At 40.0% G+C, this 13,242-nt stretch overlaps 1 protein-coding gene and 1 long non-coding RNA gene across 3 annotated transcripts in view; one reads left to right on the forward strand and one right to left on the reverse strand.

Annotated features, from left to right (window-relative positions):
- The window catches only part of LOC110486154 (beta-1,4 N-acetylgalactosaminyltransferase 2), a 28,102-nt gene extending 17,724 nt beyond the window's left edge, over positions 1 to 10,378 (reverse strand). Inside the window, exon 1 of one of the 2 annotated variants that reach the window (XM_090196230.1) lies at positions 10,303 to 10,378. The gene's annotated coding sequence lies outside the window, so the exon portion shown is untranslated. Of the gene's footprint in view, positions 1 to 9,750; positions 9,865 to 10,302 lie in introns of those variants that run through there. The other variant, XM_090196231.1, reaches the window with a different exon arrangement.
- The window catches only part of LOC149978890 (uncharacterized), a 699,006-nt gene that overhangs the window by 683,390 nt on the left and 2,374 nt on the right, over positions 1 to 13,242 (forward strand). The window lies entirely within an intron of this gene.

A 13,242-nucleotide genomic window follows, 5' to 3' on the forward strand; every position in this document is an offset into this window, starting at 1 on the left:
AATTCTACGACGGTCCAGCCATTCAACTTTAAAAAATAAAAATACAAATCTACAGCAGATCTGATCAGAGGGTAAACCAAAGATTATGGATATATTGACAAGAAACACGTCTCTCTGCCCTAACATTGAGTCGTTGTCAGCAAAGCAGCACAACGGCTGTAGAAGTCATTATTGTAACCCTTTTTTGAATATTCGATAAGGTTGTTGACGTCAACCGCCTCTATTCAATGGAGAGAGATATTATTGTAACCCTTGTTAGGTTGGTGCTTTGAGCGGTACAGTCCATATCCTTCCGCCCCCTGATATTAATGTACCTAGACTATTCAAATGAGATGTGTACGTGTTTTAGGAATGCTGCTGAGACACGTAGTGGCATCCATGCTCATCGTACACTACTGTGGATCAAAAACGTCACATAGGTAAGCAATACTTCTGTGAGCTGTTTTATATTGATTTATATGCACTTAATATAACGTAGTTTCATGGTTAAATGGTGTGAAAGTGATTAGTGAAAATATGTTAGTATTTACAGTACATTCGGAAAGTATTCAGACCCCTTGACTTTTTCCACATTTTGTTAAGCCTTATTTTAAAATGTATTACACCCCCCCCCCCCCCCATCAAATATCCACACAATACCCCATAGTGACAAAGCAAAAACAGGTTTAGATTTTTTTAGCAAATTTATGAAAATAAACGGAAATATCACATTTAGATAAGTATTCAGACCCTTTACTCAGTATTTTGTTAAAGCCCCTTTGGCAGCGATTACAGCCTCAAGCCTTCTTGGGTATTACGCTACAAGCTTGGCACACCTGTATTTGGGGAGTTTCTTACATTTCTCTGCAGATGCTCTGCACAGCTATTTTCAGGTCTCTCCAGAGATCTTAGATTGGGTTCAAGTCCGGGCTCTGGCTAGGCCACTCAAGGACATTGAGACTTATCCCGAAGCCACTCCTGCACTGTCTTGGATGTTTGCTTAGGGTCGTTGTCCTGTTGGAAGGTGTACCTTTTTCAACAATGATCTCTGTACTTTGCACCATTCATCTTTCCCTCAAACCTGCCTAGTCTTCCTGTCCTGGCCACTTAAAAACATCCCACAGCATGATGCTCCCACCACCATGCTTCACTTTAGGGATGGTGCCATGTTTCCTCCATATGTGACGCTTGCCAGAGTGCAATCTTGGTTTCATCAGACCAGAGAATCTTGGTTTATATTTTATTAGGATCCCCATTAGCTGTTGCAAAATCATCAGCTACTCTTCATGGGGTCCACACAAAACATAATACAGAACATTTTTAAAGGCACACGTATCCTACATATCAATTCATATACACAAACTATCAAGGCAAAATAAGGGAGAGGCATTGTGCCGTGAGGTGTTACTGTTTTTTTAAACCAAGTTTGCTGTTTATTTAAGCAATATGAGATGGAACGGAGTTCTATGCAATAATGGCTCTATATAATACTGTACAATTTCTTGAATTTATTCTGGATTTGGGGACTGTGAAAGACCCTTCGTGGCATGTCTAGTGGGGTAAGTGTGAGAGTCAATTTACACACAACTCTGACAATGTAAACAATTTGGGATTTATCAGATTAATGTTTCTTATAAAAATAAGTGAAGCAGTCAGTCTCTCCTCAACTCTTAGCCAAGAGAAACTGGCATGCATAATATTTCTATCAGCCCACTGATTACAATGAAGAGCAAGAGGTGCAGCTTGGTTCTGGGCCAGCTGCAGCTTAACTACGCCTTTCCTTGCAGCACTGGACCACACAACTGGACAAGAATCAAGATAAAATGAGACTAGAGCCTGCAGAACTTGCTTTTTGGAGTGTGGTGTCAAAAAAGCAGAGCATCTCTTTATTATGGACAGACCTCTCCCCCATCTTTACAACCATTGAATCTATCTATAGGTTTTGAAAATGACAGTTTACAATCTAAGGTAATGCCAAGTAATTTAGTCTCCTCAAATTGTTCAACAGCCACACCATTCATTACCAGATTCAGCTGAGGTCTAGAACATAGGAAATAATTTGTACCAAATACAACACTTAGTTTTAGAGATGTTCAGGATATTACTGGCCAGCCATTCCAAAACAGACTTCAACTCTTTGTTAAGGGTTTCAGTAACTGCATTGGCTTTGGTTGCTGTTGCGTATATGGTCAAATCATCAGCATACATGCTTTGCTTAAAGCCAGTGGCAGGTCATGGTCAAAAATAGAGAAGAGTAGATGGCCTAGAGAGCTGCCCTGCAGTACACCATACTTTACATTAAATCAAATCAAAGTTTGTCACATGCGCCGAATACAATAGGTGTAGACCTTATGATATGCTTACTTACAGGCTGTAACCAATAGTGCAAAAAAAGTATTAGGTGAACAATAGGTAGGTAAAGAAATAAAACAGTAAAAAGACAGGCTATATACAGTAGCGAGGCTACATACAGACACCGGTTAGTCAGGCTGATTGAGGTAGTATGTACATGTAGATATGGTTAAAGTGACTACGCATATATGATGAACAGAGAGCAGCAGTAGCGTAAGAGAGGGGTTGGCGTGTGGGACACAATGCAGATAGCCCGGTTAGCCAATGTGCAGGAGCACTGGTTGGTCAGCCCAATTGAGGTAGTATGTACATGAATGTATAGTTAAAGTGACTATGCATATATGAGGAGAGTGGCTGCAGCGTAAAAAGAGGGGTTGGGGGGGGGGGGGGGGGGCAAAATGCAAATAGTCTGGGTAGCCATTTGATTACCTGTTCAGGAGTCTTATGGCTTGGGGGTAAAAACAGTTGAGAAGCCTTTTTGTCCTCGACTTGGCACTCCGGTACCGCTTGCCATGCGGTAGAAGACAGAACAGTCTGACTGGGGTGGCTGGGGTCTTTGACAATTTTTAGGGCCTTCCTCTGACACCGCCTGGTGTCGAGGTCCTGGATGGCAGGCAGCTTAGCCCCGGTGATGTACATGGGCCGTACGCACTACCCTATGTAGTCCCTTGCCGTCAGAGGCCGAGCAATTGCCGTACCAGGCTGTGATGAAACCAATCAATATGCTCTTGATGTTGCAGCTGTAGAACCATTTGAGGATCTCAGGACCCATGCCAAAAGTTTCCTGAGGCTTTGTCATGCCCTCTTCACAACTGTCTTGGTGTGTTTGGACCAGTCTAGTTTGTTGTTGATGTGGACACCAAGGAACTTGAAGCTCTCAACCTGTTCCATTATAGCCCCATCGATGAGAATGGGGGCATGCTCGGTCCTCCTTTTCCTGTAGTCCACAATCTTCTCATTGGTCTTGGTTACGTTGAGGGATAGGTTGTTATTCTGGCACCACCCGGTCAGGTCTCTGACCTCCTCCCTATAGGCTGTCTCGTCGTTGATCAGGTGTTGTGTCATCTGCAAACTTAATGATGGTGTTGGAGTTGTGCCTGGCCATGCAGTCGTGGGTGAACAGGGAGTACAGGAGGGGACTGAGCATTAGAGAAGATTCCATTAAAAGAACACCTTTGAGTTCTATTAGATAGACAGCTCTGAATCCATGATATGGGAACAAGATTATCCACATGTATCGATCACATTTTTTCCTAATACTGTTGAACTAAAGCTGTATCCATACACATTGGATGCAGTGATCACAATATAGTGGCTATATCCAGGAAAGCCTAAGTTCCAAAAGCTGGGCCTAAAATAGTGTATAAGATAACATACAAAATATTTTGCTGTAACTCTTATGTGGATGATGTTTGTTGTGGAAATTCTAATCGATAATGAGGAGACAAGATATCACCAATCAGGATATTACTTTATTCAAAACGTATTAAAGGAAAGCAGGTCACACCACACACAAGTGAATGATCTGCAATAACAATGGCTGGTCGACAACACTTGACTGTTGGGTTGAGAGCCCTAACACAAAGAATACAAATATATTTTATAGCAAAGATACACCACCTTAGTCTACATGACAGATGTGTGGAATGGGTCAAAAAGGTTAGGATTCATATGAAAGAAATGAATCATTTATAGCAGACAGTATCTGCTGTAAAGACTGTTCCCATTGTGTGGAAACATCATTATCCATACCCAAGCCATCTACACCCTGGTACCTGCCATTACACAAACACCAACTGTCTATGGAATGTGGGCTCCGAGAGAGGACAAGACCATCATAAATAAGTTGCTAGAGTTCACGCTTAGAAGCTTCTCTCAGTTCACACAGACACAATAGAGTTCTAAGAACCCTATTCCACTGGTTCTCGATCCTGGTCCCGGGGACCCGAAGGAGTGCACATTTTTGTTTTTGCCCTAGCACTACAGTCGTGACCAAAAGTTTTGAGAATGATAGAAATATTAATTTCCACAAAGTGAGCTGCTTCAGTGTCTTTAGATATTTGTCAGATGTTACTAAAGTATAATTACAAGCATTTCATAAGTGTCAAAGGCTTTTTCAATTACATGAAGTTGATGCAAAGAGTCAATACTTGCAGAGTTTACCCTTCTTTTTCAAGATCTCTGCAATCCGCCCTGGCATGCTGTCAACTAACTGGGCCACATCCTGACTGATGGCAGCCCATTCTTGCATAATCAATGCTTGGAGTTTGGCAGAATTTGTGGGTTTTTGTTTGTCCACCCGCCTCTTGAGGATTGATCACAAGTTCTCAATGGGATTAAGGTCTGGGGAGTTTCCTGGCCATGGACCCAAAATATCGATGTTTTGTTCCCCGTGCCACTTAGTTATCACTTTTGCCTTATGACAAGGTGCTCCATCATGCTGGAAAAGGTATTGTTCGTCACCAAACTGTTCCTGGGTGGTTGGGAGAAGTTGCTCTCGGAGAATGTGTTGGTACCATTCTTTATTTATGGCTGTGTTCTTAGGCAAAAACGTGATTGAGCCCACTCCCTTGGCTGAGAATGAATTAATGGTCTCAGGGTGCTTTACTGTTGGCATGACACAGGACTGATGGTAGCGCTCACCTTGTCTTCTCCGGACAAGCTTTTTTCCCAGATGCCCCAAACAATCGGAAAGGGGTTTCATCAGAAAAAAATGACATTACCCCAGTCCTCAGCATTCCAATCCCTGTACCTTTTGCAGAATATCAGTCTGTCCCTGATGTTTTTCCTGGAGAGAAGTGGCTTCTTTGCTGCCCTTCTTGACACCAGGCCATCCTCCAAAAGTCTTCGCCTCACTGTGAGTGCAGATGCACTCACACCTGCCTGCTGCCATTCCCGAGCAAGCTCTGTACTGATGGTGCCCGATCCCGCAGCTGAATCAACTTTAGGAGACAGTCCTGGTGCTTGCTGGACTTTCTTGGGCTCCCTGAAGCCACCTTCACAACAATTGAACTGCTCTCCTTGAAGTTCTTGATGATCCGATAAATGGTTGATTTAGGTGCAATCTTACTGGCAGCAATATCCTTGCCTGTGAAGCCCTTTTGTGCAAAGTAATGATGACGGCACGTGTTTCCTTGCAGTTAACCATGATTGACAGAGGAAGAACAATGATTCCAAGCACCACCCTCCTTTCGAAGCTTCCAGTCTGTTATTCAAACTCCATCAGCATGACAGAGTGATCTCCAACCTTGTCAACACTCAAACCTGTGTTAACGAGAGAATCACTGACATGATGTCAGTTGGTCCTTTTGTGGCAGGGCTGAAATGCAGTGGAAATTGTTTTTTTTTTTTGGGGGGGGGGGGGGGGGGGGATTCAGTTCATTTGCATGGCATAGAGGGACTTCGCAATTCATCTGATCACTCTTCATAACATTCTGGAGTATTTGCACATTTCCATCATACAAACTGAGGCAGCAGACTGAAAATTAATATTTGTGTCATTCAAAACTTTTGGCCACAACTGTACACAGCTGATTCAAATGATCATCTCATCAAAAGGCTCTGATGATTTGACTCAGGTGTCTAGTGCTAGGGCAAAAACGTGCAACCTTTTGGGTCCCCAGGACTGAGAACCACTACATTCTGTTGCATAAAACAACCATTTGATGCAATAACAATATAGTAATTTCCCCACCATATGTTCAAAATGTTTGTTGGTCTGATGTGATTAATATCCTGCACTTGATGAATTTATGAAATTGCTTCTTCCAATTAGTGATAAACATGCACCCGTTAAGAAACTGACTGTCAGAACTGTTAAGGCTCCGTGGATTGATGAGGAATTTAAAAACTTTATGGTTGAAAGAGATGTTGCAAAAGGAGCGGATAATAAGTCTGGCTGCACATCTGACTGGCTGACTTACTGCAAATTGTGAAATTATGTGACTAAACTCAACAAGAAGAAACTGAATTATGAAAAAAAACGGAGTACTTCAAATGAAATAATGGGCAGAGAGACAAATTCAACTCCATATGTCATCGAATCATTACAAAACTATTTGATTTTGCCAATTATTTTAATCGTTACTTCATTGGCAAAGTGGGCAAACTTAGGCAGGAAATGCCAACAAGGAACAGTGAGCCATCGTATTCATGCATTAAAAAAAAAGCTAATAACGATAGAAAAGCATTGCAACTTTAAACTTTGTAAAGTTAGTGTGGGAGAGGTGGAAAATGTATTGTTATCGATCAATAATGACAAACCTCCTGGCATTGACAACCTAGATGGAAAGCTGCTGAGGATGGTAGCTGACTCTATAGCCACTCCTATTTGTCGTATCTTTAATCTGAGCCTAGAAGGAAGTATTTCACCTCAGGCCTGGAAGGAAGCCAAAGTAATTCCATTACCCAAGACTTGTAAAGCGGCTTTTATTGGTTTTAACAGCATATTTATAAACTTGCTGCCAGCTCTTAGAAAACTGTTGGAAAAAATTGTGTTTCACCAAATACAATGCTATTTATCTGTAAACAAATTAACAAGACTATCAGCATGCTTATAGAGAAGGTCACTCAACATGTACTGCACTGACACAAATGACGATTTGTTGCGTTAGGTTCTTATTTTTCAGAGTAAATGACTCACAGACACTAGAGAAGCTTTAACCAAGTTTAAGTCTTCCCAAAGGTTCTGTACAGCTGTAATCAGACAGCAAAAAAAGATATACATCTCATCAGTTATATACAAATCCTACTTAAAACACTCCTCTCCAAACCTTACCCTCTTTATTATCTTTGTGTGGAGCCATAAAATGTAACAGAATAATAAACCTTTATTATTCCCTTAAGATAATCTGTCCTCACCTTCCCCTCCATCTAATACAGATGTGGACCGGGAAACAGATGGACACGTTGCTCTCCTCTCATCCCCCCCCACAACAACACATTCCGGAACAACCCGTCTTTCTTCAGGGAACCATTAACTTCCGACATAGGAAATGAAAGGGACTGGGTTCTATCATTCATTTACTACCTCAACGATCAAAGTTCGGCCAATTCCAACTGTTGAAAGAAATTGATAAGAAGATTGAGGGAGCTGTACTGCAAGATTTCCGTGCAGCCTTTGATATTATTGACCATAACCTGTTATTAAAAAAATAATAAATATATATATATATATATATTATGGCTTTTCAACCTCTACCATATCGTGGATTCAGATCTATCTTTCTTTAAATGGAAGCTTCTCTAATGTCAAACATGTAAAGTTTGGCGTACCAATGACCTGCCACTGGCATTAAACAAAGCATGTGTGTCCATGTATGCTGATGATTCAACCAGACACGCATCAGCAACCACAGCTAATGAAGTCACTGAAACCCTTAAAGAGTTGCACTCTGCTTTGGAATGGGTGGCCAGTAATAAACTGGTCCCGAACATCTCTAAAACGAAGTGCATTGTATTTGGTACAAATCATTCCCTAAGTTCTAGACCTCGGCTGAATATGGTAAACAATGGTGTGGCTGTTGAACAAGTTGAGGAGACTAAATTACTAGGCGTTACCCTAGACTGTAAACTGTCATGTTCAAAACCTATAGACGAATTGGTTGTAAAGATGGGGAGAGTGTTATAAAACCTCCAGGGTGCACTATTGTAGCAGGCATTGATGCATTAACAGCCCCTCTATTGACTTTTTTATGAGACCACTCGCAAAACGGCTCCACTCCTTTGTAAAGGACACCAGAAGTGTCCTGAGAATACTTTGTTAGTTGCTTATGATGTTGAGTCGTTATACAAATATTCCACACGAGGGCGTTATTGAAGCTATGGAACATTTTCTTCTGCAACGTGATCCTAATGAACTACCTTCCAGTGCATCCATTATAGCATTGGTCTAAATAGTACTCACACACAACTACTTCATGTTTCTAAATTATTTCTTTGTTCAGACGAAGGGTACTGCTATGGGATCCCCCAATGGCTTTTAACTACGCTAATTTGTATGTGGGTTACATAGAGAAACAGTCCATTTTCAATCCTCTCAAATGTTTTCTTGCCTAACATTATTTGGAAACGGTATATTGATGATATTTTTTGTTCAATGGAGGGGTGATGCAAAACAGCTCCAGGTGTTCTTTGCTTTTCTTAACTCCTGTTTTGAGCATCTGATATTTACTATGCAATCTGATACACGTCAAATCAGTTTCCTTGATCTTCTGATCTTGTGTGAAGATAATGTTCTATACACTGATCTTTACAGGAAACCTACTGATTGTAACAGTTTGTTGAGGGCTGACAGTTGTCACCCACTTCCCTTGAAAAATAGTGTGCCCTACAGCCAATTCTGTCAAGTCAAAAGAATTGGACAGAAATATGGCTGAGAAATATGGCTGAGATGCAAAGACAATTCATGGAGGGGGTACAAAAATGGTCAGATAAATACTGCCATTGCGAAAATTCAAAACATGACCTTTTTCAAGGTGATTCCAGCAAAAAGAAGCATTCTTGCGTTCTAACTACCCGCTATTCAAAGTGCTCTGAACAAATTAAGGGAATTGTTCAAACAATGGCACATTCAAAGAACCGATGATGGTTCGAAAACACATTTCCGATACTTTCCCTTGGTCGTATTCTCGCGGGGCAGACACCTCAGAAATCAATTGGTAAACTCTGATTTACCACCAAGATATCCCTGCACAACGTCTATTTGCTCCCCGACTGGATGGAAACTACAAATGTAATTGCTGTGCTCAATGCAATGGCACTTATAAATGTAGATCCTTTAAAAACACCCCCAAACAGGGAAACAGATCCCAATCAAAAGGAGTTATCACGGGCTCCACTTAGACAGTTATGTATCTTATAACTTGTCCTTGTGGTAAAAATGATCTGGGTAATACAAAGCGCGAATTAAAAAAGTACGTATCTCGGAGCATCATTAGGTGCAAAAACTCGACACCCAGTTGCTGCCCACTTTTTGGAAGAAAACGACTCGATTTCGTCTCTACGTTATATTGGCCTCGAACATGTCACCCTCCCCAGGAGAGGGGGTGACCTCGACAATGTATTGTTTAAACGAGGCTGCCCTTGCTCCCTTCGGTCTCAACGTAGACTTTGATCTGAAGCCATTCTTGTGATTTTGCTATTGTAAATGTTTGTAGGCCTATGCAGCCAAAGGGTATCTATGATCGTACGCTATCCATTTATGTTATTTGTATGCTATTTTAATATATGATAATTAAACAATGATATCAGGCCACACCCGGCCATGATTACAGGCATCGGTGTGCAGTGTTGCCAATTTAGCGACAAGTCTAGCGACAACAAAAAAAAAAAACAGAACAAAAAGCGAGTAGCGACAAATCTAGCTACTTTTTCTGGTGTTATTGGAGACTCTGACGTGAAAACACTTATTGTTCTTACTCATCTCAACGAGCAGCGGGTGCCCACCCTCGTCCCAAAGCACTCTCAGCCGCCCAGTATTCGCGCTGCAGTCAGAGCAGGAGATGTTCACCCCTCTGCGTCCAGACTGGAAATGAGTCGCGCATGCGGGAAGCCGCCGCTGGCTGATCCCGCACTGGCTTACATTACATTATTATTTATTTTTTACAATTAACCCTGATTAGGGTCAGACTAGTTACCATAATTTTCTCACATTGCCATTGACAGTTTGTTTCTATTGTCTTTTTAGATTGTATATGTAAAAAAAAATGTTATGGTTAAAAATGTTAATGTTTTACTGTGACTTGTTGTAGGCTCCTAAGTGGACCATAAGGTTCAAAACCAAAACAAATTAACCAAAAAATTAAAATAAAAACCGAAGTAACTCCGGCAGTGTCTATTTTGGGTAATTTTTGCCGGTCCCAAGCCCGGATAAAAGAGGAGGGTTGGAATTGTGACATTAAAAAAACAAGAATCGACAGAAGAAAGTTCATTTGTAATTCTAAATAGATTGATGGTGTTTTTTTTACTCACTTTTTGTCACTCCGAAGACGTTATTCTTCTCTCCTGCAGCGTCCATCACAATTACATTCACATGGTCAATTATGCAAATTGGCCGATGACGCCTTTAGCGAATTTTAGGACAGCCAATAGCTACTTTCCATACCTGCTAAATTGGCTAGGTTTCACCAACAAGCTTTAATGACCTGGAAAATATGTTTCCTGCACATTATTTTCCCACATAAAGCTCCTTTGTGGAATAATTCAGACATAACTGTAAGGAATAAGTCATTGTTCTACCCCAGCTGGCATGAGAGGAATATTGACTTTGTTCTTGATGTTTTCGACAACAAGGGTAATATTCTCACATATGAACAATTTATAACATTGAAAGAGTTTCCAATACCTTTCAGAGAGTTTATTTCTGTGATCAAAGCTGTTCCCAGTGGTCTACTACACGAAAGAAAACTCATCTTGGTTTTGGTAATGATCACAAAGTTTATCCAGAACTCAGATTGGAAAGTGTCGGCTTACTTGAGAGATCTTGAGGTAATAAATATATAAGCAAATTCTTCATTCACAAAACCAACTCACACCGAGAGGAAAGTTTTTCTGGAACATGCTTATTCCTGACATTGCCTGGAAAAATGCATGGTTAAGGCCTTAAAAACATTGTATACCAAACAAAGTTAAGGAAGTGCACTTCAAAATGTTACAAAAGATATATCCATGTAATTCTATAATATCCAAATTTGTGGCTATTGATGATATCTTCGTTTTCTGTGAAAACGTTTGTTCTTTGAATGTAACTTTGTGTCATTTTGGGAAAACCTTGCAAAATACTTATTTACCATTATGAACGCTACCTATGTTTTTGACATGAAAGATATATGTTACTATTGCAATGATAACAAGACCACTGAAATGATTGTGATTTTTTAAAATTCTTGTTGCCAAATACTTCATACACAAACAAATATTCCAAAATTCTATACCAAAATTACACATTTTTTGGATTGAATTTAACTATTTTATTAAAACATTAACCCTAGTAAACAATAACAAGAATAACATCTTCCTAAATCATTACAATAAGATTTTCTCAGAGTAATTACAATTGCACTAGAATTGTTTGTTTTATTTAAATATTTGTTGTTTGTTCCAGTATTTTCTCATTAATACCTGCGTTCTGTTTTGATGTAATGTTTTGATGTAAGACTGTAAATTGTTGATCTGTATATTGAATAAAATAAAATAAAATACTTTAAAAATAAAATGAATCTGCCAACAATTTTATTTATTTTTTAAATAAAAATAAATAGCTACTTTCCTTACTGAGGAGTTGGCAACACTGCCTATCTGTGTCTTTTGACACTATATAAATTAGTCATCCCGCAGTGTTTGTCGTTATACCCTGATGAAGACAGCTTGTCTGTCGAAACCTATATAAATATTGATGCATCTGAGCCCCTAGAGTGTGCGGCACTCCTATATTTTTTTCAAGTGTTCCACTCCGCTAGCCAACACCTCGCCTAAATTGGTGTGCGTTTCTTTCGCTTCCAGAAAGACACATTCAACTTCATATTTCATCGAATCAGATTCATCACAAAACTATTTGATTTTGTCAATTATTTTAATGGTTTCTTCATTGGCAAAGTGAGCAAATTTAGGCAGGAAATGCCAACAACGAACAGTGAGCCATCGTATTAATGCATAAAAAAAAGCTAATAACGATAGAAAAACATTGCAACTTTAAACTTTGTAAAGTTAGTATGGGAGAGGTTGAACATTTATTGTTATCGATCAATAATGACAAACCTCCTGGCATTGACAACTTAGATGGAAAGCTGCTGAGGATGGTAGCTGACTCTATAGCCACTCCTATTTGTCGTATCTTTAATCTGAGCCTAGAGGAAAGTATTTCACCTCAGGCCTGGAAGGAAGCCAAAGTAATTCCATTACCCAAGACTTGTAAAGCGGCTTTTATTGGTTTTAACAGCATATTTATAAACTTGCTGCCAGCTCTTAGCAAACTGTTGGAAATAATGGTGTTTCACCAAATACAATGCTATTTATCTGTAAACAAATTAACAAGACTATCAGCATGCTTATAGAGAAGGTCACTCAACATGTACTGCACTGACACAAATGACTGATGATTGGTTGAAAGAAATTGATAATTAGATTGAGGGAGGCTGTACTGCAAGATTTCAGTGCAGCCTTTGATATTATTGACCATAACCTGTTGTTAAAAAACATATTTTTGTGTTATGGCTTTTCAAACTCTACCATATCGTGGATTCAGATCTATCTTTCTTTAATGGAAGCTTCTCTAATGTCAAACATGTAAAGTATGGCGTACCAATGACCTGCCACTGGCATTAAACAAAGCATGTGTGTCCATGTATGCTGATGATTCAACCAGACACGCATCAGCAACCACAGCTAATGAAGTCACTGAAACCCTTAACAAAGAGTTGCAATCTGTTTTGGAATGGGTGGCCAGTAATAAACTGGTCCCGAACATCTCTAAAACTAAGTGCATTGTATTTGGTACAAATCATTCCCTAAGTTATAGACCTCGGCTGAATCTGGTAATGAATGGTGTGGCTGTTGAAGAAGTTGAGGAGACTAAATTACTAGGCGTTACCCTAGAGACTGTAAAATATCATGGTCAAAACACATAGATTAATTGGTTGTAAAGATGGGGAGAGGTCTGTCCGTAGTAAAGAGATGCTCTGCTTTTTTGATACCACACTCCAAAAAGCAAGTCCTGTGGGCTCTAGATTTGTCTCATCTTAATTATTGTCCAGTTGTGTGGTCGAGTACTGCAAGGAAAGACCAAGTTAAGCTGCAGCTGGCCCAGAACAGAGCGGCACGTCGTTCTCTTCATTATATTCAGGTGGCTGATATAAATACTATGCATGCCAGTCTCTCCTGGCATCACTTCTTCTTATAAGTAACATTGTGTTG

The sequence above is a fragment of the Oncorhynchus mykiss genome, chromosome 13 (genome assembly GCF_057628025.1).
Source record: "Oncorhynchus mykiss isolate SJ-2025 chromosome 13, ASM5762802v1, whole genome shotgun sequence".
NCBI classification, from domain to species: Eukaryota; Metazoa; Chordata; class Actinopteri; order Salmoniformes; family Salmonidae; genus Oncorhynchus; species Oncorhynchus mykiss.